We start from the raw sequence: 27,080 nt of genomic DNA, 5'->3' as shown, positions 1-27,080 counted from the left end.
ATTCTTAGAAATTAGGTCTTAAATTCCTAAATTTTGAAGGCTGATTTGAGACCCGATTTATGCTTCATTTGTGCTAACCTTTTTGGTACATATTCCTTGTCCTTCGAGGGACCTCATGATGAGTTCAATTTTGGATTCCATTTGTAGGCTCTACGGGCCTGTTCTTAACCCAAAATTTTACCCAACCTATAAAATACCAATATAGGTCTCATTTTACTCATAACGTCGTGTATATTACTATTTTAATAGTGTAATGGTATTTTGGGATCGTAGATTGAAGGCGGCTAATTCGTGGATGATTCAAGGGTTGTGGTTGGGCATCGAAGTAGACTTTCATCGACTCTTCTTCTTGAGATGGTGTTTATTTATATATTTTATGTTAGATACATGTGTTATGATATGATTATGGGTAAAACACCATGATTTAACCTAATTTATGAGTTTGGGGGCGAGAAGGGTAATTGACCCTTAAGATGAAATACTTATTATGATTCTAGAATCCTATTACCCTAGGTTACTAGTATGTTTGATATAGTTGAGATTAATGAACCTTTATTATGATGATTGGTACATTACCTAGTGGATTGTGATGGTTTTTCCCATAGTTGGGCCTAAGGTCGTATTTATGATATTGGTTGGATTTTGGAAAGTATTCTTTCTATCTTTGAAAAAAAAGTGGTCATAGTTATAGACATATTGATTCTTATAATTGTATTATATGGATATTGGTGGTGGCATGCATAGATTTTGTACGCTCATGATCACTTAGGTACTAAATGATACGATTCGAACTAGATATAGTTTTACTACTCTTTTCCTAAAAAAGGATTTATTTCCACTTTTCACATTTAAAATGAATCTAATCATAATAAGAATTGTATCCTCTTAATGAATAACTTATGGTCCTTTGAGACTAAAAATGATGTTTTTGAGTTTTGACTGAGATAGATTCTTATCCACAGTTTTGTTACTATTTACCTCGATCGAGAGAGATTTTGACCCTTTTATAATTTTTAGATGATTTAGTCTCAGAGTGTACCTCGGGCACTGGATATACGAACTAACAATCTTTTATCCATGGTTTTCCCATAAATTTATAAGTATATATATAGATCTAGTACTAAATAGAGTGGATTGATGATGATGACGATGGTTATTGGAAATCCTGGGTTATACGGGCACTCCCGAACCCACTATGAGCTTCTTCGTTGATGTAGGCCCTGCCTTTGTGATCTATCGAGCTAGAAGAGGTGTATACATTGGGTTACATTGTGGTACTTGGGTTGATTATTGAATTATGGACTTGCTTGGCATTTATTCTTATATGTGCATTACCTATCACCAGTATGCCCTAAATCTATCACCTTTATGGGGGTTATATAGGTATAGGTATGAGTACTACTTGTAGTATATTGTGTGGTGCTTGTATCTACTAGTCTTATGGGGGTTACAAAGGTATAGGCCCTGACCGTTTACTAAGTATTGATTGAAGCTTTCGAGCCTATACGGCGGTGGTATATGAAAGGCCCAATTAGGTATCATTTTTCAGGACTAGTCAATTACTATATACTGTTATTGTTATTATAATTAGTTCATGATAGGTTAATTATTGGATTGGTATTGATATTTGAGGTATGATTTTGATTCCTTATTATTTTATTATGCATGATAATCCAATGGGTAGGTATTATGGTTTTGTACCCTGATTAAGTTAGCACTAGTTCCTACTATTATTAGGTGGCCTTGTGATGCTAGTGTGACCACTTAGGTTGTACCTTTTATTTACCTTGTTTATATATATGTATATCTATCTATAGTAGTTAAGGTATTAGCATAAATCCCTTCCTTCCTTCATTTATTTATGTTGTATATCTATTTCTTGTCCTTGTAAACTATTATATATCCTCCATATCCTCTTTGTTTATATATTGGCCAGTGATATACGGTATAGTCTTTAGGTTCCTGAGTATGTCTAGAATCAGATAGTTCATCCTTATTGCGACCTTAGTCTTACTATGATAATTTCTTGGATATTTGGGTGCAGTTTACTTTCCTGCTTTCATGCTATTTATATTTGCATTATTTTTGGAGCTCAGTCGGTAGTTTCCTACTGAGTTCCACATGTGTGGTACTCATACTACCAGTGTGTTGGTACAATAGCTAAGTGTCTAGTAAAGTCTTACGGATTGGACGGAGACGTTTGTATCCTATTTTTAAGATGCTATAGGAAATTCTTATAAAATTTTGTTATTGATTCCTTATGGTATGCCCATATTTTGATGAGTTTCGAGTATGTTCTTTGACTTTATTAAGTCCTGATGGATGATGTGAGGTTATCGATAGATGCAGGCGAGCCTTTGACATGCGTTTCCACAGCTTCAATGCAGCATTTGTCCAAGGAATCAAGGATGGATGTTGAAGATCTTTAGCGTCAGTTAGAGGATTTAAGGCCACCCCAAGCTCCAATAGTGTTTGTGATTGACTCATCCTTTGAAGATTTAGTATTGGGGATCCTAAGTCTTTTTATGGATACCTCATCGTTAGAGATGACATTCGATTCTTTGAGCAGTTCTCAGGCCAGAGTTGGGTTTGTTGGTGTTTAGCATGGTTCCTTATCGGTTTTAGAGTAAAGATTAACTTTTTTAAGTGAAAAAGGCATATTTCTATGTTATATCTTTTGGAACATGACATGGTGCATAGATTTATTAGAGAATTAGCATTGCCACTCTATTTGGTATCAAAGCATTTGATAGCAGCTGGGTCTTCCTTCTCTCGGGTTATTTATCAGGAAAGGGCCATAGAAAGAGCATGTATTGAAACTTATAGAGGTGGTGATTGAAGTCTATGCCATTAGTATAGTGTTATTAGTATTTTATGCGAGAGTGAGGATTCTTTTGATGGAGGTCAGCTTCACTTGCAACCTATTGGTTTTATACTGGTAGTATTTTAGACTATGGGTGGCTCTAAGATTAGTTGTGGTGGTCACAATGGGAAGAGTTCTCATCAGACCTTATAGAGTTTTCGATATGGGTCTTTAGGCCTTAGTGGCCATTTTAGATCAGAAGGGGCAATATCTCGAGGTATTTTAGGAGATTATTTAGATTATAGTGAGATAGGACATTAGTCTAGAGAGTGCCCTAGATGAGAGTTGGTTGTTCTAAGAAAGTTAGCATGTGTTTCTCATCAGCCTAGAGTTCCTAAGGTTTGTTTTGATTGCAGAAAGAAGGGTTATTTCAGTAAGGAGTGCCCCCGACATCGGTTGGTCATCTAGTTTAGTTCATCTCGTATTTCCCAATAGTTTAGGGCTTTAGGGTTTCCTACAAATGCAAAAAGATTGATCACTGGTCTAGAGAGTGTCCTTAGTATGGGATTTATAGTCATTCAATTCATTCAGATCAGTCTCGTAGTATTGTGGCATATTCGGTTAAAGGTAGTATGTGTAGTTCCACGGTGCGTGATTCAAACAATATGTCCAAGTTTGGACCTATTTAGATTCATTCTCCCTCGAACCCATCAGGCATGTGACTTCAGATTTTACCATGATAGGTGCATTTTTATTTTCTACCTTTACCTTTTCATTTATATATATTAGGGTTCTCATACCCATCAATGATTATATGTTTTGGTCGACTTATATCTATTATTATATGTGTTGATATACTGTTCATAATTATATTACTATCCCCATAGATTATTTCTTTTAGTAGTGGATAGAGTAGTTCAGTATTGATAGTACTTGGGTTTGAGTCCCATTTACCTTGGCATATTGGTCTTTTTGTGGCCCTAAAATGGTATATGTTGTTGATTTTACTTAGGTACTACATATTCCTTATACTGATGTTTATATTACTATGGTTATTATTGACATTATTTGTTGTTGATCCTTGCTTAGTAGATGACTAGACTAGTAGTATCTAGTTAGAATTTCCCTTCCTTGTGGTTCTTATTCATTGCATGGACAACTAGTTTGGTTGGATGATTTCTCTCTTGTAGTAAGATGAGGTTGGTTGTTTTCCTTTTCTTTTAGAGGATGCTAGATTAGTTGTGGAGGGGATTATCGCAATGAAGGTAAGTTGACTTATCGTGGTCTGTTAACGTTCTAGAGATGGAAATTAGTTATACTATCCATTATTGGGTCTGGGATTCTTTGACATGCCTCCTAGGTTAGAGGTTTTAGCATTGGCTATCCCTCTCTATGTAAACTATTTTTAAGGTTGGCTAGTTGGGGTTCATTCATCAAGTGGCTAGTTCATTGCCTAAAAGTAGTTTTGATGTTGATGCCTAGAAGTCTTGGATTTATATTTTAGGTTTGCTGGGATCGTCTCCTGAATATGGTTTCCTTTTGCTATTGGTCTTGAGTTGGATACCCTATTCTTGTTGTGATGTGGTTCTTGTCTTAGAAAAATTAAAAGACTTAGAGATAGGTAGTCTTTCCTGTGACTGCTTCTTAAGTGGGTAAATTGGGTATTTATTGTCGAGGTAGAGTATTGGATTAATTAGTTTTTGGTTAAAGTTGCATCTCTCCAAGTTTCTATAGTTTTGGTTATCTCTAGTACAGTTTTTAGACATAGTGAGTTCTGGAGTATGCTTTAGTGGTTCGTTCCCTCTAGTAGATATAAAGTTGGTTGCTTATGTTTTCAGTCGGTGATTTTATATGCTAATGTTCTATTGTTTAACAACTACATTGTATGCCCTTTAGTGGGTATAGAGTTGGTTGGTTGTGTTTTCAGCAGATGATTTATCTTCCCTTGTGATTTTGTTCTGCAGCTACATTTTGTGCCCTCTTGTGGATATAGATTTGTTTGCTAGTGTATTCAGATCGTGATTATCTTTCATTGTGATTTTATTCTACAATTACTTTTCATGCCCTCCAGTGGATATAAAGTTGGTTGCTTATGTTTTTAGCTGGTGATTTATCCTCTGTTGTGATTTTGTTCTGCGGCTATGTTTTATGCCCTCCAATAGATATGGAGTTGATTGCTTGTTCTTTTATCTTGTGATTTATCCTCTATTGTAATTTTGTTCTTTAGCTACGTTTTAGTTTTAGCTCTGGCATGATTTAGAAAAGATATGTTTGATTTAGATATTAAAGGCTATCCAGGTATTTGGACTTAGTTCAAACTTGTTCGCTCAATTTCGGATTTGACACCTTGGAATGGCAATTTGGAGGTTCTGATAGATTAGGAATATAAATTCTTACCCATCTTTAGGTCTGATTTTTGTGGTTGAAAAAGAGCGGTTTAGCTTTGTTGTTGAGATTTAAGCTTAGAGTTGTCGAGCTCAGGTGCAGCCTTTGTTTTCAGATTTTTCTCAGTTGGGATTTCACCTATAAGCTTGCTAAGCCTACTACATGGTTACCTAATCGGCCTTCTTCGGTTCAGATATATTATGGTTGATAGAATTTCGAATGGCAATCCAATTGGCATGGTATTAGTTCCTACAGCTTTGAGCGCAGTTTCTAGTTATCATTGGGATTTTTGGAAGATTTACTTAGCAGAAGTAGTATGCTTGAGTTGGATTTAGCATGGTTGATTAATCGGTTGGTGGATCACCCCAGAGCAGATTGTTCAGTGGTGAGTAGTTATGCTTCAAACTCCTGTCTTTTAGTTTCGATGGTTATTTGGATTAGTTGTAGCATTGGCATGGATTACCGACCTTGGTTATCTCGATTTGTGTGCCCTGGTAGCACATTATAGTCTTATTCTCATATTTGCCATTGTGGATTTTTAGTGGATCAACTTCAATTCTTCAAGGGTAGTATGATAGAGTTATGTGGGCGGGACTGGGGTGACTTTTTACTTGGTTGGGAGTGGATATCCAGTGTGAAAAGGCAAAAGAAGATTATATTTGGATTAGGATTTGGTTACACAACTCATGCCTTGGTTTGCCTTTGACTTTGATGAGTTTTCATTTGATTGTGCTAGTATCGATGTGGTATCAATGCGTAGTGGTTCAAATTTGCATGTATCATCCTTTGTCGGTTCAGTTGGAATTTAAGTTTTTGTTATTTGAGAAGAGATGAAAGAAAGTTGGTTAGAAAAGCGATACCTGTGGAAAAAACTCTTAGAAGTGTTGTCTTTTTATGATGGCTATTGGGGGAGTCAAGCCCGAAGCATGCGAGCCCCGTACATCATTGTTTTGAGGTTTTGAGTTCTTCATATTCGTTGACTTTTGCAAATGAAAGTCCTTTTAGTAGTGGATATTGTAATGACCCTCCAAGTCATTTCCTCAATTTGCAAGTGGTTTCAGAGATTTGAGCTTTCCCACAGCGTCTACAGGTTGTTTATGATTTGTCAAAATTGTCAATTTGGTTATTAGATATTCCATTTGAATTTTAGGCTTATTTCCTTATTTAGGATTTGGTATCAAGCCAAAACTCATAGTAGATTACCGCAGATGAGAATTTTGATGACACCATCTGCTCCGAAATGTTAATTTTAGGCTAGGGGACCCTTGGTTCAAGTCCCAAGGCTTTTGGACTCATTTTGGGTTGTTGAGCAGATTATGTGAAAAGTAGAACTATTGGTGTGGGCCCTACACTTAATCAACATCATCTTGGATGAAACTTTTGATGGTATTATTGAGTCTGGAACATTAAATTTTGTATGGTAGCATATTTTGCTTGCACGCATGAGGTTCCGAACGTATGTCGAGCACCCGGCCAAAGTCTATTCTAGGCTTAGCAAAATTTAGTGCATCAGATTGCTAATGCGACCGCTTAAGAAATCATATGAGCTCTTAAGCGGTCACCGTGTATGCGACATTAACAATCTAGTTAATGGCCGCTTAAGTGATGCTTTGTCAGCTTAAGCGGTCTGGGAGTCACTTAAGCGATACACGACCAGGCTGCCAGATCGCTTAAGCGATGTTGTAGTCACTTAAGCCATTGTTACTTAAGTGATAGGGTAACCGCTAAAGCGGCACCTGGTGGCTTTAAATGCCCTCTTCCCCACCCAATTTTCTATCACTTCTTCCACTATTTTTACACAAAGTTTAGAGCTCAAGAAGAGGGGAAAAATGGGAAATCGTCCACATAAGTTAAGGTAAGCTAACCAAACTCTTCTTGGTCATTTCCCATTAATTTTTCATTCAATTTACATCCTAATTCATGGTAAAATTCATAGGGATTAGGTTTTAAATACCTAAATTTTGAAGGTTTATTTGAGACTCGATTTATGCTCCATTTGTGCTCACCTTTTGAGCACATGTTCCTTGTCCTTCGAGGGACCTCATGAAAGGTTCAATTTTGGATTCCATTCGTGGATGATCCAATGGTTGCGGTTCGGCATCGAGGTAGGATTCTATCTATTCTTCTTCTTGAGATAGTATTTTATATATGTTGGTGTAACGCTCAGAATCTGGTACCTGAAATGCTACACGGTGCTCATGACCCCGAAGGACTACAAACTAACCCATGACTGATATCTGTACCTGTATCCTGCATAATATACTGAATAATACGGAAACATGAACTAAAAGGCCATAAGGTTCACATAACTGAAGTAAAACATAACATCTAAATGGGCTATGAAATAGCCAAAACAACTAAAATAATTGTCTGAATATAACAGTCTGGAAAGCCTCTAACTGATTGAACTGTCTAAGTAGGGAGTTGATGGGATATGTCCCTAACTAACTCCAACTAATAAGCTAATTAATGAGATTATAGAAAAATAATCATGTACTCGAAGGATGAGGACTCACTGCTAACTCTGACTGCTGATATATGGAATCTACTGATGCTCTGGAGCTCGTGTCTCTGAACCTATGGTATAAGACACCATAGTGAAAATGCGCCATTACTTTGAATATACTGGTATGCATGTGAGGTAGGTTGAATGCATGGGGTTCATATGCATGAACAATAATAATAATAGACTGACTATCATGAGCATGAGAATACATACGTAAGACATAATAACTAACACTGATACCGTGATAACATGATTACTGAATCTGAATACCGATAACATGACATACTGATAACTGATATAACTGATAACATGAGTGACTATATCAGACAGTCCTGAATCTGATGGAACTAGCTGAGTTTCGTACTGTATCTGAATTGACTGTATCTGACAGTCCTGAAATCTGAAGAACTATCTGAGTTCTTGACTGATACTGATACTGAAACTGTGGGAAGTAGTCATCTAACCGACATGCCCCAAATGATGCATTATAGCTGAATTGGGGTCCAATTTGTGCCCTGATTGGAAGGGTGTCAATACCGTACGACTGGTAAGGACAACATATGAGTGACCCTAATATAATAGGTAACTCTAATGAGAACAGTAGGAACCCTCATATAGCAGGTTAAGCCACCTCATCTACTCTCATATAGCAGGCTATGATGTCTCAACCTATGCTGGCTACATAGTTCTCAAATGCAAGGATTTCTTCTAAGAATCACACCCTCATATAACAGGTGAGTTCCCACCCTTGGATTCACTTGGTGCTAATTTCTACTCCCATTTGAATAGATATTGAACATGATTTTCTAAAACTGAACATGGACAGAGTTACTAACTTTCGTTGACTGCGGAATATTACTAATAGCTGACAACTAATTGAGTTCATGAGATCATGGATATTTCCTGAGTCATAAGATTGTCTGAAGTCTAAGGATCATAGCCTGACTGAGAATATCGTGAAAACATGACATGGCTCTATGCACACAGCTAATATTTTGGGTACAAGTAACCCCAGGACTCGATAGAAGGAAACTGACAAAGTATTACTTGGTTGAATACATAATAATCACCATAATTCATTTACTGAAGCATTTCATCAAACATATGATAGGCATAAGTTTGTACATATATGGAGATTTCCTAAAAACATGCTAGTTAGGCACTTTTCCTTTATTTAGGCATTAAATCAAACATATTGTAGGCATGGTACATGTAAACATCATTGTACAAAAATTAAACGTCATGGTCACATTTTAATTTCATCATTCAAGGGTTTAGTCATAGGTTTGCATGAATCTATATCTATAATAATTAAACCCACATATAAATTATCACCCAACATGGAGTAAAATTCAATTTCTCATTTATCAACGTGAACAAGAACAGCCCAATCATGAAATCATAAAGAAAATCCATAACTTGAAGTTGGAAAAGGTATTCTTGGACTTTATGGACAAAAGGAGTTCATGAATGAATACTATGCATACTTGGGTTAAGATTCTTGATGTTCTTGAACTTGAAGAATTGGAAATCCCTTAGTTCTTGAAAAAGATTGGATTTTGTTCTTGGAGATTAAAGTTAGAGCGAAACCCCAATAATTATTTTGAAGTAATAATGAACCAAATGGCTAAAATCGGATATAATTGGGTATATATAAGTGGGTGGTAAATGACCAAAATACCCTTGTTAAAATGACTTAAAAAAACTGAACGGGACCTGCGACGGTGGGTGTGATGGTTCATCACTGGGTCGACGATCCATCAACTCTGACCATTGCTTCTAGGTTGAGTAGGTTCTCACTTTTTTAGCTACGACGGCTTAGGCGATAGTCCCTCACAGGTTCAACGGTCCGTCAACTTGACCGTCGCACCTTATCCAAAAGGTGGCCTCACTGTTTCCCTTGCGACAGCCTGAGCGATGGTCCATCGCTAGTCCGACAGTTTGTTGGCCTGGGCCATCACTCCTAGGTAGAAGGTAGTTCTCATTTCCTTTCTGCAATAGTCCATCGCTAGTTTGACGGTCCGCCGGCCTCACCGTCGTATCTGGACGATTTTACTGTCTTTTGTATTTTGGCCATAACTTTCTCCTCCGATGTCAGATTTTGATGAAATTAGTATCAGTGGAAAGCTAATTCAATTTCTCGCATGACAAAAAGTGAAAATCTTAAAAATACCACATGTACAAAATTGTATTTATCTTTCAAGGAAAGCTTCTAACATTCTTGAGATGATTTTAAGCTAGAAAAAACTATGGGGTATTACAGTTGCATGTTAGATAGGGATGTTAGGATGTGATTGTGGGTAGAAAACTGTAATTTAACCTAATTTGTGAGTTTAGGGACTAGAAGGGTAATTGACCCTTAAGATGAAATACTTATTATGATTCTAGAATCCTATTACCCTAAGTAGCTAGTATGTTAGGCATAGTTGGACTAATAAACCTTTAGTATAATTATTAGTATGTTACCCGGTGAAACTAATATATTATTGGGCCAAAAGCCGTGTTTATGATATTGGTTGGATTCCGAGAAGTATTCTATCCTTGTAAAGTGAGTGGCTGTAGTTTATAGACATATTGATGCTTATAATTATATTATATGGATATTGGTGTTGACATGCATAGATTTAGTAAATTCATGATCACTTAGTTAGTAAATGGTATGATTCCAACTAAAATACGATTTTACTACTGTTTTCCTAAAAAGGGATTTATTTCCACTTTTCACTTTTAAAACGAGTTTCTTCATAATGGGAATCATACCATATTAATGAATAACTTATGAGCCTTTGAGACTAAATATGATGTTTTAGAGATTTGACCAATATAGATTCTAATCCACGATTTTGATACTACTATTTACTTCAGTCGAGAGAGATTCTGACCCTTTTTATATTTTTATGATGATCTAGTCCTGGAGTTTACCCCAGGTAATGAATGTATGGACTTGCACTCTTTTAGCCACAGTTTTGCTCGTGCATTATATATGTATATGTATATATTTATATATATATGATTTGTCTCGAGTTTACCCCAGATAATGGATTTATGGACTTACACTCTTTTATCAATGGTTTTGGCCATGCATTTTATATGTATATGTGTATGTATGTATGTATATGTACATATATATATATATATACATATTGTAATGACCCTTCAAGTCATTTTCCATATTTATGCTTATCTTTACTGTTTGAGCTTCTCCATAGCTGCCATAAGTCATTTATGACTTGCTAGGACCAACGGTTTGGTTACCAGACAATTCGTTTGGTTTTATAGCCAATTCCCTGTTTAGAAGTCTTCACTGGTTCCAAATGGTCACTGAGCGAAAACTTCAGAAAAATGATCTCAGATGCAAATTTTGACTGCACCAGTAGATCCAAAATATCAATTTTTGACTAGGTAGACCTTTGGTTCGGGTACCAAATCACTCGAGCTCATTTTGACCTATTGATTGGAAAGTTAAAAATTTGAAAGAATAGGTGTGGGACTCATATTTAGTCTAAACGATCTCAAATTGAAAATCTGACTTTGCCATCGTGTCTAAAATATCAATTTTAGTTTAAGGAGACCCTTGGTTCAGATCCCAAGGCTCCCGAACTTATTTTGGACTGTTGAGCAGAATTTATGAAAAGCGATGAAAGTTTAGGTGTGGGCCCCTCTTTTTGCCTGAAAGATCTCCAATGAATGTTTGTATGATTCCAATGGATTTGAAATGTTGTTTACACTTAAAATTTACTATTGGATCAAGTTATTTGTATTCCAGATGAGTTCAGAGGGTCAAAAACTCAAAAATAAGTTTGTTGTCATCTGGTGCAACTGCGATCGCGGCCTGTGTGACTGCGATAGCGGCACCTAAAAACTATTTCCCCTTTACTATTTAGACCTAGAAGCCCCAAAATAAGTGTATTAACTCAAAATTGGTCATGGGGGCTGACTTGGGATCTTAGATATCATCTTGTATCGTGATTATCTTCAAAGTTAAGGTAAGAATTCCTTGATTTCATGCTTGAATTTCATAGATTGGATGAAAAAGTCCCAATTTAGCTTAGGTCTTAGTTTTAGCCCAAAGTATGCTTAGTTTTCACCCATTCTTTGAGGGTTATGATTCCTTATTTATGTGTGAACATTGAGTTGGTCTCAAAAACTCATTTTCTGTATGTGGGACCCACTTGGGGTTTTGGTGTCATTTTTTAATTCAAAGCATAATAGTGCAATATGGGTATCATTAGACTCGTATTAATGAGTAGGTTATGATTTTTTTAATGTGATGTCATTTTGAGAATTGTAAAGTGAAGACGAGCATATGGTGCATAGTTTGGGATTTCGCAATTCGGCTTTGAGGTAGGCTTCTAGCTACTCTTCTTCATGGATGATGTATGATGTATATTGCGTCTGAATGTGAATGTTAAAATTGATTTTTGATAGAATGACTTAGTATTGAATATACATATAAGTTTAGGGATTAGATAGGGATTTTGACCCGTAGGTTGAATTACTTAACACACTTGTAGAATCCTATTGCCTTCTCCCTAGTTTGGATAAATTTGAAGTATGGATATGATATAATGCTATGCTTGGACTATGGTTTTAGCATTTGAAGCATAATTTGTATATTTAGCCTTAGTGGGCTAGTGTGGTAGTATTGGAAACGTAAGTTTGGTAAAGTTGACTTGAGTATCCTTATTTCTAGTCAAAGATACTATCTTAGGATTGAATATGGCTTCCTCGACATCTATAAGATGAACTAGATACCTTATCCTAGTTTAGGGCATAGTATGCATAATTATGGAAATTGTTGATTAGAAGTAGGAACATTCGGTCCACTTAGGCCTAAGCTTATGTTAATCCTTGTGGACTTAGTTGCAGATGTAGACATAGATGAGGCTAGCAAACCTTATAATAAGGTTACTTCATAACTTGGTAACTTATATTGATGTTTTCGAATTGTGACTTTTGAGTTATGGTTATGATACTACTTGTGAAAGTGATATTGGCCATTTAGAGATTATATTCCTCCTAGATACACTATGTGGCCTATAGATACATTATTTCCTCTTAGATATGTAAACTGTCTTAGAGAAGTGATATGGAAAGCAGAAGAGTAGAACTTCTCTCAGTTACTACAATTGTAGTCCTCAAGCACGATCGCGGCCATCTGCATGTCTGCAATCGTGGTCACTTGACCCTGATCACGGTAACTTCAGCCACTTAATCCCTTATTGTCTTGATGTATGACTTATGGATATATGATATCCTATAGACAATATATCTCTATCTATATTATGCCTCCTAGATGTGAGATGACTATTGTGTGAGAAATGATAACATATTTATTGATATTATGCCTATTATATGTGAGATACCTCCTATGTGTGAGATGATTAGTGATATACTACGACTTATAAATATGATTATTGATATGAGTCTCAAATACGTGCAGGGGCCCAAGGCCGTGATTATGATGTTATGATTATTTTGGATAAATTAATGTGATAAGGACCGCATTATGACATTGATTGAATATTCGATAACTGTTTGTCATCATAAGTGATGTGATTATTGTTTATGAATATAAATATGTATATGTTTATATACGCATCTCTCTAGTATGGGACAGAGGAAGATGCATTATGATACTTATTATTTCACTGATTGAATACTAGTGATGCCATGCATAGATTTGGTACATTTATGATTATTATATCGATAATTGATGTAATTGTAGTTGAAATACGATCTTATGACTGTTCTTCCTAATTAAGGGTTAAGCTAACTGGTAGCTAAATTTCTTTTAGGTGGCTATAGTACTTGATGGCTAGAAATCTAATGTACGAGTTAATGAACCTTGCTTAGTATAAATATGGTAGCTAATGATTAGAGTTGATACATGGCAATGAAAATGGGTTTATCTATGATAATGATTAGTTGCTATCAATAACAAAGTTGTGATGCTGATTAATTGTTAAGTATGGATAATGTGGCTTAATATTGCTAGATGATAAAGGAGGTTAGTGATAATGACTCCTAGTTAATAACGATATCTAGATGAAGATTATACCGAGTTAATAATGTTGAATAGCTAATAATGAGGATTAGTTGAATAATGAGGATTAGATGGTAAGCGATAGTTAGTTAATGATTGATATTAGTTATAAAAGATGATTAGGTGGTAATTGGAAATTTGTTGGCTAATGATGATTATCGGATATATGATAATTAGTTGATAATAATGAATAGTGGATAAATGGTGATTATTGTCCTGTGATGAATAGAGAATTAGTGGTTTAATATTAAGTGTTGGTTAGCTAATAATAAGTAGTTGGGATGTATTGACAAGATAGATATCTTTACATTTATTAGTATATCAGCTTGCGATTGTGCACCTATTACATGCCTATATTTATGTGTTGATAATTTTGATGACATATTGATACCCGACAAGGCCGGAGGGTATTGTGATGACATATTAATACCTGGTAAGTGTGGAAGATATTATGATGATATTGATATTTGATTTAAGTCTGGAGAATACTATTGAGATAATATTTATAATCGGCAATGCCAAAGAATATTGTGATGATATTGATACCCGTTTTGAGTCCAGAGGATACTATTAAAATGATATTGATTCCCAGTAAGGCCAGAGGTTGATTACGATAATGATGGTCCTGATGAGGAAAGTTATTATGAGTTGTGATATAGATGGTATACTTTGCATTCATTCCTGCATGCCATTGCCTATCACCAGTATGCACCTATATTTATTAGCCGATATGGGATGACTGCATAGATATGGGTGAAGGATATATCTGTGTTGTTGTATGTTGATGAACCTTCTAAGCCTGGGGAGGTAGGGGTATGCATAGGCTCGTCTAGGTATTTGGTTGTCCAGAGTAGCCAGTTATTAATGTTGTTATTGATATTATTATTATCATTATTATGATCATTATTATGGCTAGCTATGACATATTTTTCATTGATCCGGTATTGAGATTTGACGTATGTCTTTGGCCTCTCCTATCTTATAATTGCATTATTATGCAAGTGCATTTAATCTTTAGTCATATGGATTAGAATCCCCGAGTATGATAGTATTTAAATCATGATAGTATTATAATGAGCTCTCAAAATGAGAATATGATGATATAGGTTATGCGTTGATATGACCTTGTGTTAATATATACGTATACCTATATATATCTAGCTATATGAAGATATGGTACTACCGTATATCCCTTCCTTTGTTGTTCATTTTATATAGTCTTTACTTCGCCTTATATATTACTATATATCTTTCTTTCACTTGTTATTCGTATATTGACATGGGATACATAGTATAGCATTAACATATGGTGAATTTAGATGGAATAAGATAGTTTACCCTGATACTTCCTTACTCTTATTATGTTAGACGCTTGGATATAAATATGATAGTTTTCCGTTATTACCCTCATTGACCTATTATATTATTTATGGAATCTTGGGTGTAGTTTCTATTTTGTTTATATGTTGTGTATATCTGCTTTATTTTTGGAGCTCAATTGGCAGTTGCCTACTAAGTTCCATTCATTTAGTACTCATACTACACTTTTGCAGCCTGCAGATCACAGTATAGGTTATTATCATTAATATGTCCATCATGTAGAGTAGCCCAAGTTTGGAGACTTAGCGTGAGCTCCTAACATTCAAAGTATTACTTATCTCTCTCCTATGTATTAGACTAGTCTCTAAGTTGTATTCAAAGACAAGTTGTACCATTGTATAATTCCTTATATATCATTTTTGTACTTTTATGATATTAGAAGCTCCTGTACTGATACCACCGAGTTTTGGGATTCTTCTATGTATTGATCTTTAATCTATCTATTCTATATTCTCTTTATTATATTATTGAGTAGTCCTTTACTAGCCATTCTGGACTATGGGTTGGCTTGCCTATTAGTGGGTAATAGTAGGTGCCATTATGACCTGAGGAATTGGGTCGTGACAAATTGGTATCAAAGCCTAGGTTTCATTGGTGTGTTAATACAAAAGCTAAGTGTTAGCAGAGTCCTGCGGATCGGTGCAGAGACTTCCATAACTTATCTTCGGGAGGCTATAGTGACATTTTAGGAAATTCACTTCATGACTCCTTATCATGTGTGTGCATTCTTATGAACCTCAAACATATTCTTTGACTCTATTCTATCCCCAAAGGACGATGCGATATTGTCGACAAATGCGGACGAGATTCCAACATGTATTTCCAAAATTTTTGCATAGTATTGAACTAAAGAGTCAGAGATGGACATCAAAGATCTTCAACGATAGATAAAAGAGATTTAAGTTGAGTCCTCATTAGACTTGTGGAGTGTGGCATGGATTTTTAGGCCACGATGACCATTCTAGATTATGAGGGGTAGTATCTCAAAGTATTTTAGATTCTTGGTTTGGTTGTGTTATGATGAGACACCAATTCAGAGAATTCCCCTAGTATGAGATAAGTGATCAGCTAGAGTTAGCATGTATTCCACGCCAACCTAAAGTCCTAAAATATGTTGTGATATAGGAAGTTTGGACATAAATTTGTGGATTTCTCTCAGTGTTGGTTGGCCATCTGTTTGGTCTTAGTTTCTATTCTCTCCATATTGATGCTTCAGGAAATGCTACGACTATAGAGAGACCGACTACTAGTCTAGAAAGTATCCCTGACATGAATTCCAGTTATTTATCTTATTTAGATCAGCTCGTGATGTCATGACATCTTCAGTTATAGATGGTGCGCTTGGCACCTCAGTTGATAATTCAGTCCATCGATCTGATTTAGACCCATGTAGATTTATTTTCCCTATGCTTGTTAGTCATATGACTACGAATGTTGCCAAGATTGGTTTGTTTTTACTTCTCGTATTTATCTCTTATTATGTGTATGAGAGTTTTTATACCTATTGATAATTATATGCCTTGATAAATTTATATCGGTCATTATGTGCCTTATTATTGAATTCATGATTATGTTACTACTCCATGATTTATTTCTTGTAGTCATGGATAGAGTAGATCTATATTGATGTTTTTTCCCTATGGGTGTGATTTTGGGTTTAAGTCTCATTTATCTTGGCACATTAGCCCTATTGTGGCCCTTGAGTAGTACATGATATTGATGTTCATTTTGGTATTGCCTGTTCAGTATGTTGATATTGATATTGCTATTGTTATTGCTACCACTGTGTGAGATTATTGATATTATTTGATATTATTTGATATTATAAGTTCATGTTGTTACATGATGAATTTGATTCTCGTTGGGTAGCTATATAGACTAGTTTAATCTAGTTAGAGTTTTATTTTCATGTGATATTATTTGGTCGCTTGAGTAGATATAGCCCGATTTGATGATTTCTTTCTCCTAGCGTGGTAAGGTTGACTCTGTTCCCTCTTGGCTTGCTGTATTAGATAGATTTCAAGGATGTGTTGGATGTATTATGGTATCGAAGGTAAGATGACCTTACATGGTTTTTATTGATTTTGAGTCGGCAGTTTGGTTATATTGCCTATTTTTTAGTTAAAGATCCTTGGACTTGCCTCATAGTTATTGAAGGATTTTATTTTTGCTATCCCTTCCAATATAACCCATTTGTGAGATGGACCAGTTTAAGATTTTTTCTTCATTTATGGATATTTCTTTGTTCGATAGCGATTTAATGTTGATGTTGAGATGTCATGGACTTATCTCATAGAAAAGTTGGGTTCGTTCTCTTGTGATGGATTGCCTTGTTGTTAGTGTGGCGATTGGATACTCTTTTGTCGTAGTGATATGTTTTTTTCTATAGGAGTTGGAAAGATAGAGGCAGGTGGCCTTTTCTGTAATCGCTTATTAAGTTGGAAAATTAGAATCTCTTTAGCTTGAGATGTTGGTACTCTGGTGGTTGTCTCGGTTTTGACCTTGGTTGTGAGAGTGATATTTCTTCTTTGATGATGTGTTTATTGGGTGGATTTAGGAAATCCCCATTTTGACATTTATTTGACCTAGTGAAGGTTGGTGGAGTGATTCTCCCTGATGATATGATCCTGTGTCTACTTCTTTGCCCAGATGGAGTATTGCATCGGTTAGTTTCTAGTGTAAGTTGTATTTTTATGAGTTTCTAGAGATTTTGCCTTTTCTGGTATAGTTTTCAGCCTTGGGAAGTTTTTGAGTATGTTTGGATAGCCCATGCCCTCCAGCGGATATGGAGTGGGTTATATGCATTTTGATCCAGTGGTTTATCCTTTTGTATGACTCCTATTCATTAGCCAGTTTTCGTTCCCTCCAGCTGATATAGAGTTGGTTGCTTGTGATTATCAGTCAATGTTATCCCTATAGTGACTTTTACTCGCTAAATATGTCTCAAATGTGGCTTAGTATAATTTATCTTGGATATGTCAGATTTGGATAGTTGAGTCGATTTGAGATAGTTGACATTGATATTGACTTGTTAGCCCAGTTTTTTATTTTAACTCCTTGGTATGGCGATTTAAGAATATGATAGATTTGAAACATCAATTCCTCCTCATTTTTATTTTTGATTTAGATATTTGAGACCGAGCGGTCAGCCTTGATATTGAGATTTCAGCTTTGTGTTGTGGAGCTTGCGTGTAGCCTTCATATTTGACTTATTTCAGTTTATGTTTCATTTATAGGCTTGTTGAGCCTACTTTATGGTTACCTATTTGGTCTTTTGAACATCAATTGGATTACAGTTGATAAGTGTTCAGATGATAGCCCAAGGGCCTCATATTGGTTATTTTAGTTTTGACCTTGAGTTTTAGCTTTCTTTAAAAATTTAGGATGATTTACTTAGTAGGAGTAATATTCTCGAGTTGGATTCAAAATGGCTTCATTCCCGATAGAGGAGACATTCAGGAGTGGGATATTCAGTGATGAGTAGTTATATCTTGAATTTCAAAATTTTAGTTTGATTTTCATTCAAACTAGTTGCAGCATTGGCATGGATTGCATTCCTTGATTATCACCATTTGTATGCCAAATAATGCCTTATGAGCCTATTCTCATGTTTGTCTTATGGACTTTCAGCGGATCAACTTTTGTTCTTTGATTTCTCCATGATGAGATGGAGTGGACAAGACTTAGGTGATTTTCCTCCTAGTTTAAAGTTGATAGCATGTGTAAAATGGTTAAGGAAGGTTATTTTGGGCTTTGGAGTCAGTTTTATGACTTGTGTCTTGGTTTTCTTTTGGATTGGATGAGACTTTATTGAATTTTATGGATATAAAGATGGTATCAGCGGATGTGATTTAGATGTGCATGCATAAGCCTTTTTAGTTTAGATAAAAGCCAGTTAGCGGTTAAGTTGAGTTGGCTATTTTGGAAGTAGAATGAGAGTATTGGTTGAAAAAGGGATACATGTGGAGAAATCCCTAGCAAGTGTTTCCTCTCCATTAAGGTTACCTGGGAAGTCATGCTTGGAGCATGCGGGCCCAATACCTCATCCTTTCGAACTTTTGAGATTCTTTCTATCCGTTGACTTTCAGGGAAGAAAGTCCTTTTAGTAGTGGATATTGTAATGACCCATCAGTTCATTTTCCATATTATGCTTATCTTCACTGTTTGAGCTTCTCCATAGCAGCCCCAAGTCATTTATGACTTGTGGGACCAACGATTTGGTTACCGGGCAGATCATTTGATTTTTAGAGCCAATTCCCTATTTAGAAGTCTTCACTGGTTCCAAATGGCCACCGAGTGAAAACTTCAGTGAAACGATCTCGGATGTAAATTATGAATGCCCCAGTAGATCTGGAGTATTGCTTTTAGTCTAGTTAGACCTTTAGTTTGGGTCCTAATGCACCTGAGCTCATTTTGACCTATTGATCGAAAAGTTAAAAATTTGAAAGAATGTGTGTGGGACCCACATTTGATCAAAACGATCTCGGATTGCAGATCCAACTTTGTCACCGCATCCAGAATATAAATTTTAGTATAGGAAGACTCTTGGCTCAGGTCCCAAGGCTTATGAACTTTTTTCGGGCTATTGAGCAAAATTTATAAAAAATGATGAAAGTTTTGGTGTGGGCCCCTCTTTTTACCTAAACGATTTCCAATGAAAGTTTTGATGATTCCAATGGATTTGAAATGTTTCTTACACTAAAAATTCACTATTGGATCATGTTATTTGGATTTTGGATAAGTTTGGAAGGTCAAAAACTCTAAAATGAGTTTGTTGTCATCTGGTGCAATCGCAATAGCGGCCAAGAGATTGCGATCACGGAATAGCGATTGCAGCCTGTGTGACTATCATAGCGGCACCTAAGAACTGGTAGGGGCTATATAAAGGTCCAAAGATGCGTTTGGACTTTTTACCCTTCACCATTTAGACCTAAAAGCCCCAAAATGAGTATATTAACTCAAAATTGGTCATGGGGGCTGACTTGGGAGCTTAAATACTATCTTTTATCACAATTATCTTCAAAGTTAAGGTAAGAATTCCTTGAATTAATGCATGAATTTCATTGATTGGACCCAAAACACCAATTATGCTTAGGTATTAATTTTAGGCCAAAGTATGTTTAGTTTTCACCAATTCTTTGAGGGTTATAGTTCCTTATTCATGTGTGAACATTGGGTTGGTCTCGAAAACTCATTTTTCCTATGTGGGACCCACTAAGGTTTTGGTGTCATTTATGAACCCGAAGCCTTATAGTGCAATATGGGTATCATTAGACTTGTATTGATGAGTAGGTTATGATTTTGTTAATGTGATGGCATTTTGAGGATTGTAAAGTGAAGACGAGCACATGGTGAATGGTTTGGGATTTTGCAGTTCAGCTTTGAGATAGGCTTCTGTCTACTCTTCTTCATGGATGATGTATGATGTATATTGTGTGTGAATGTGAATGTTAAGATTGATTTTGGATAGAATGACTTAGTATTGAATATACATATAAGTTTGGGGACTAGATGGGGGTTTTAACTCGTAGGTTGAATTACTTAACACAATTGTAGAATCCTATTGCCTTCTCCCTGGTTTGGATAAATTTGTAGCATGGATATGATATAATGCTATGCTTGGTCTATGGTTTTAGCATTTGAAGTATGATTTGTATATTAAGCCTTATTGGGATCGTGTGATAGCTTTGGAACTGCAAGTTTGGTAGATTTGACTTGAGTATCCTTGTTTCTAGTCAAAGTTACTATCTAAGGCTTGAATATGGCTTGCTCTACATCTAGAAGATAAACTAGATACCTTAGCCTAGTTTGGGGCATAGTATGCCTAATTATGAAAATTGTGGATTAGAAGTGGTATCATTCGGCCCACTTTGGCTGAAGCTTATGTTAATCCCTCTGGACTTAGTTACGGATGTAGACATAGATGAGGCTAGCAAACCTTAGAATAAGGTTACTTCATAACTTGGTAACTTGTATTGATGTTTCTGTATTGTGGCTTTTGAGTTATAGTTATGATACTACTTGTGGAAGTGATATTGGGCCTTTAGAGATGATATTTCTCCTAGATATGTCATGTGGCCTATAGAGATATTCTTTCATCTTAGATATGTAAATTGGCCTAGAGAAGTGATATGGAAAGCAGGGGAGAAAAACTGCTCTTTGATACTTAGATTGCGGTCCCCAAGAACGATTGCGGCCAACCGCATGTTCACAATTGCGGTCACCTTACCACGATCGTAGTCACTTTAGCCACTTAATACCTTGTTGTCTTGACGTATGACCTATGGATATATGATATCCTATAGACAATATATGTCTAGCTATATTATCCATCCTAGATGTGAGATGTCTCTTGTGTGAGAGATAATAACATATTTATTGATATTATGCCTCCTATATGTGAGATGCCTCCTATGTGTGAGATGATTAGAGGTATGCTACGACTTATAAATATGATTATTGATATGAGTCTTGGATAAGTGCAAGGCCTAAGGACGTGATTATGATATTGTGATTATTCTGGATAAATTAATAGGCTAAGGGCCGCTTTATGACATTGATTAAATATCTGTGAAGTGTTTGTCATCATAAGTGATGTGATTATAGTTTATGAATATAAATATGTATATGTTTGTATACGCATCTCACTGGTATGAGATGGAGAAAGATGTGGTGTGATGCTTATTATTCCACTGATTGAATACTAGTGACGGAATGCATAGATTTGGTACATTCATGGTTATTATATCGAAAATTGATGTGATTGTAGTTGAAATACAATCTTATGACTGTTCTTCCTAATTAAGGGTTTATCTAAGTGGTAGCTAGATGTCTTTTAGGTGGCTATAGCACTTGATGGGTAGAAATATAATGTACTAGTTAATGAACCATGGTTAGTTGAAATATGATAGCTAAAGATTAGAGTCGATACATGGCAATGAAAATGGGTTTATTAATGATAATGATTAGTTGCTATCGATAACAAATTTGTGATTCTGATTAGTTGTTAAGTAAGGATAATATGGCTTAATATTACTAGATAATAAAGGAAGTTTGGGATAATGGCTCCTAGTTAATAATGATGCCTAGATGAAGTTTATACCGAATTAATAATGTTGAATAACTAATAATGAGGTTTAGTTGAATAATAAGGATTTGATGGTAAACGATAGTTAGTTAATGATTGATGTAGTTAATAAAAGATGATTAGATGGCAATTGATAATTTGTTGGCTAATGATGATTATCATATATATGATAATTAGTTGGTAAAATTAATAGTGGATAAATGTGATTATTGTCCTGTGATGAATAGCGAATTAGTGGTTTAATAATAATAAGCGTTAGTTAGCTAATAAAGAATAGTTGGGTTGTATTGAAAAGACAGATATCTTTATGGATATGAGTATATCAGCTTGCATTTGTGCTCCTATTATATGCCTATATTTATGTGTAGATAGTTGCGATTAGATAGTTGTGATGATATATTGATACCCAATAAGGTCGGAGGATATTGTGATAAAATATTGATACCCGGGAAGGCTGGAGAATATTATGATGATATTGATACCCGATTCGAGTCCATAGAATACTATTGAGATGATATTGATACTCGGCAAGGTCGGAGGACATTATGATGATATTGATACATGATTCGAGTCCTGAGGATACTATTGAGATAATATTGATTCCCGACAAGGCCGGAGGATGATTACGATGATGATGGTCCTGATGAAGAAAGTTATTATGAGTTTTGATATTGATGGTATACTTTGTGTTTATTCCTGCATGCGCATCGCCTATCACCAGTATGCACTTCTATTTATCAGTCGGTATGGGATGATTGCATAGATATGGGGGAAGGATATGTCTTGTGCTATTGTATGTTGATTGAACCTTCCGAGCCTAGGGCAGTGGGGGTATGCATAGGATTATTTAAGTATTTGGTTGTCTGGAGTAGCCGATTATTAACATTTTTATTGATATTATTATTATCAATGTTATGATCATTATTATGGCTAGCTGTGACAGAATGGTCATTGATTTGGTATCGAGATTTGAGCTATGTCTTTGGCCTCTCCTATCTTATGATTGCATTATTATGAATGAGTATTTTATGTCTAGCCATATGGATTAGAATCCCCGAGTATGATAGTATTTAAGTCATGATAGTATTAAAATGATGTCTCAAAATGAGAATATAATGAAATAGGTTATGCGTTGAGATCACCTCTGTTTATATGTACTTATACCTATATATGTCTAGCTATATGAAGCTACGGTACTACCGTATATCCCTTCCTTTGTTGTTCATTTTATATAGTCTTTACTTCATCATATATATTATTATATATCTTTCTTTCGCTCTTTATTCGTATATTGACATAAGATATATGGTATAGCATTGACGTATGTTGAATGTAGATGGAATAAGATGGTTCACCCTGATTCTGCCTTAGTCTTAATATGTTAGACGCTTGGATATGATTATGATAGTTTTCCCGTATTACTCTCATTGACTTATTATATGATTTATGGACTCTTGGGTGTAGTTTCTATTCTTTTTATATGTTGTGTATATCTGCTTTATCTTTGGAGCTCAGTTGGCAGTTACCTACTGAGTACCATTCATTTGGTACTCATACTACACTCTTGCAGCCTACAAATCATAGTATGACTTATCAGCATTGATGTGTGCATCGTGCGAAGCAACCCTGGTTCAGAAACTTAGAGTGAGTTCCTGACGTTTGGAGTATTACTTATTTCTCTCTTATGTATTACACTAGTCTTTAAGTTGTATTCGAAGACAAGTTGTACCATTGTATAATTCTTGATATATCACTTTTGTTCTTTTATGATATTAGAAGCACTTTTTACTAATATCACCAGGTTTGGGGATTCTTCTATGTATTGATCTTTAATCCATATATTTCGCATTCTTTTCCTTATATTATTGAGTAGTCTGTTACTAGACATTCTGAACTATGGGTTGGCTTGCCTACTGGTGGGTTATGATAGGTGCCATCATAACCTGAGGAATCGGGTTGTGACATATTTATATATATATATAAATTACTGTATAAAGTAGATTGATGGTGACAATGATGATTATTGGAAATTCTAGAACTAGTGTATATGGTTGCTCTCGAACCCCCTAGGGCCCCTTCGTCCATGAGTCGTCATGCTAGAGAAGAAAGGCCATCGTAGTTCCTTCCTTTATGATCCATCGAGCTGGAATAGGTGTGTACACGAGGTTACATTTTGGTACTTGGATTCATTATGGTATTATGGACTTGGTTGGCATTCATTCTTGCATATACATTGCCTTTCATCGGTGTGCCCTATATCTATCTACCTTTTGGGGGTTGCATAGTTATAGGTATGGGTACTGCTTGCAGTATATTATGTATTGTCTGTATCTATCATACATACGGGGGGTTTCATAGGTATTGGCTCTGACTGTTGCTTGTTGAGTGTTGATTGAACCTTCTACGCCTATGACAGCAACGGTTTAGGAATGGCCCAGTTAGGAGTTAGTTGTCCAGACTAGCTGATTGTATACATTGTTATTGTTATTATGGTTAGTTCGTGATAGGTTGATTATTGGACTAATATTGAGATTTGAGGTATGATTCTGATTTCTTTATCTTACGATTATTTTACTACGCATGATCATCCCATAGTTAGTTATTATTTTTGGACCTTGATTATGTTTACACTAGTTTCTACTATGATTAGGTAGCCTTGTGATGCAAGTGTGACCGCTTATGTTGTATCTTTGAGTTATCCTTGTTTATATATATGTAGATTTATCTATATTAGTTATGGTATTATGGTATATCCCTTTATTCATCCATTTATTTCTGTTGTATATCCATTCCTTGGCCTTGTGTACTATAATATATTCTTAATCTACTCTTTGTTCATATATTATCCATTCATACATGGTATAGTGTTTAGGTTCTTGAGTATGACTAGAATAGGACAATTCATCCTTATTACCTCATTAGTCTTACTATGTTAGTTCCTAGATATTTTGGTGTAATTTACTTTCCTACTTTCATACTATTTATATTTGCATTATCTTTGGAGCTCAGTCGGTAGTTGACTACTGAGTACCATGTGTTGTGTACTCATACTACACTTTTGCAACCTGCAAATCATAGTATATATTCTTCTCACTATTGTTGTATGCGTTGTGCGGAGTAGCTATGGTTCGGAGACATAGGTTGAGCTCCTGGCATTTGGAGTATTACTATTCTCCCTCTTATGTACTAGACTAGTCTTAACATTATATCAGAGATGGTTTGTATCAGTATATTCATTTAGTACTTTATTTTATAAGCTTATTACATTAGAAGCTTTTGTACTGATTCCACCAGGTTTTAGGACTATCCACCAGGTTTTAGGACTATCTTGTGTATTTTAGTCTTTTCCTATTTTTATTCCGCATTCTTCCTTTATTTCTTTTGGTAGTTTGTTGGTAGTAGTTCCGAACTACGGGTTGGATTATCTATTAGTTGGTTATAGTAGGTGCCATCATGACCTAAGAAATCGGGTCGTGACACCTCAACTTCCTGTAGCCGAATCTAACAATTTTTTTTATGGTCAAGATCTTTAACAAAAGTGTGAGCTAATACCTCATTCATCTGTTGATGGTGAGGGTAGTCCCTGAGTAGAGATTTGAACCTCTCCTATGCATATCATAAGTTATTGTCCGACTTCTGCATAAAATTAAAAATCTCATTGTGTAACCTTGCAATCTTGCCAGACGGGAAGAATAGAAGGAGGCAATTCTTTGCCAGATCTTCCCATGTAGTGATGGAGTTTGAAGGTTCTACCTTCAACCAGTTCTTTGCTTCCCCTAAAAGTAAAAAAGAAAAGAAAGTGAGCCTACTGTTGTCAGTCGAGACTCCAGTAAGGATGAAGGTATAAATGACCTCCAAGAAGCTCTGTAGATAAACCTGAGGATCCTCATTTGACAGGCCTGTGAATTTACCATTGTTGTGTACTAACTGCTCCATATTCTGTTTGAGCTGAATCTACCTCTAGGTTTTGGTTAGCGGATGTCAGAGGTAACATGGATTGTAAGTGGAATTGACACTTTGCATATTGTCCTACATGTTGGTTGATCTTCAACCATTAGTGCAGGAATAGCTTCTTCCTGTGAAACCTGCGGTATGCGATAGAGAAGTATTGTTTCTCACCTTGACTGGCGTAAGCATCGCTCAGGTTAAGGATATGGATCAACCAATTCTCTTTCCCTTGCCAGCTTACTTAAGTTTCAGACTCGTACCTGCAAATTCAACAGCTACGATCAAGCCGTTGGCACCACTAAAAACTAGAAAAACTAATAATAAAACAATTGTCAATTTTCAAGTCCCTAGCAACGGTACGAAAAAATTGTTGCATCCTAGCGCACACACAAGTGTACGTGATCACCGAAGTAGTAAAGTGTCACAACCCAAAAACCAAGGAACGTGATGGCACTTGTCACGGCGAACCTTGACAAGTAAGCCCATCACACAAACTAAATACAAAAGAGAAATTAACATTCAAAACCTAAGGCAAGGCTCCTATAGCAAAGCCAAACCATATCAATATAATGAAAGAGAATAGAAGTATAAACATAATGTTATATCTCCCAAAACCTGGTGTCACAGTGTAAGAACTACTAGTACAACTCAAGAAAATAAAATACATAGGAATAACTCTATCTTGAAATAGTAATAAAGACACAGTCCAATTAGAGAGGTAGTAATAGACTCTGAAAGCATTAAATCCTTCACAACCTCATAAAGCTCCAAATATCTCCCGAATCAATCAATGTGGGGCACACCCAAACAAGGATCTACACCGAAAGGGCATAGTAGGAGTGAGTACAGTCCACTAGCACTCAGTAGGTATAAAAGGCCGACTGAGAAAATTAGATAATAAAACATACAAAATACACACTAAGAA

This window comes from Capsicum annuum, chromosome 11 (genome assembly GCF_002878395.1).
Source record: "Capsicum annuum cultivar UCD-10X-F1 chromosome 11, UCD10Xv1.1, whole genome shotgun sequence".
NCBI classification, from domain to species: Eukaryota; Viridiplantae; Streptophyta; class Magnoliopsida; order Solanales; family Solanaceae; genus Capsicum; species Capsicum annuum.
The sequence above is the reverse complement of the archived record's forward strand: the minus strand, read 5'-3'. Positions refer to the sequence as shown.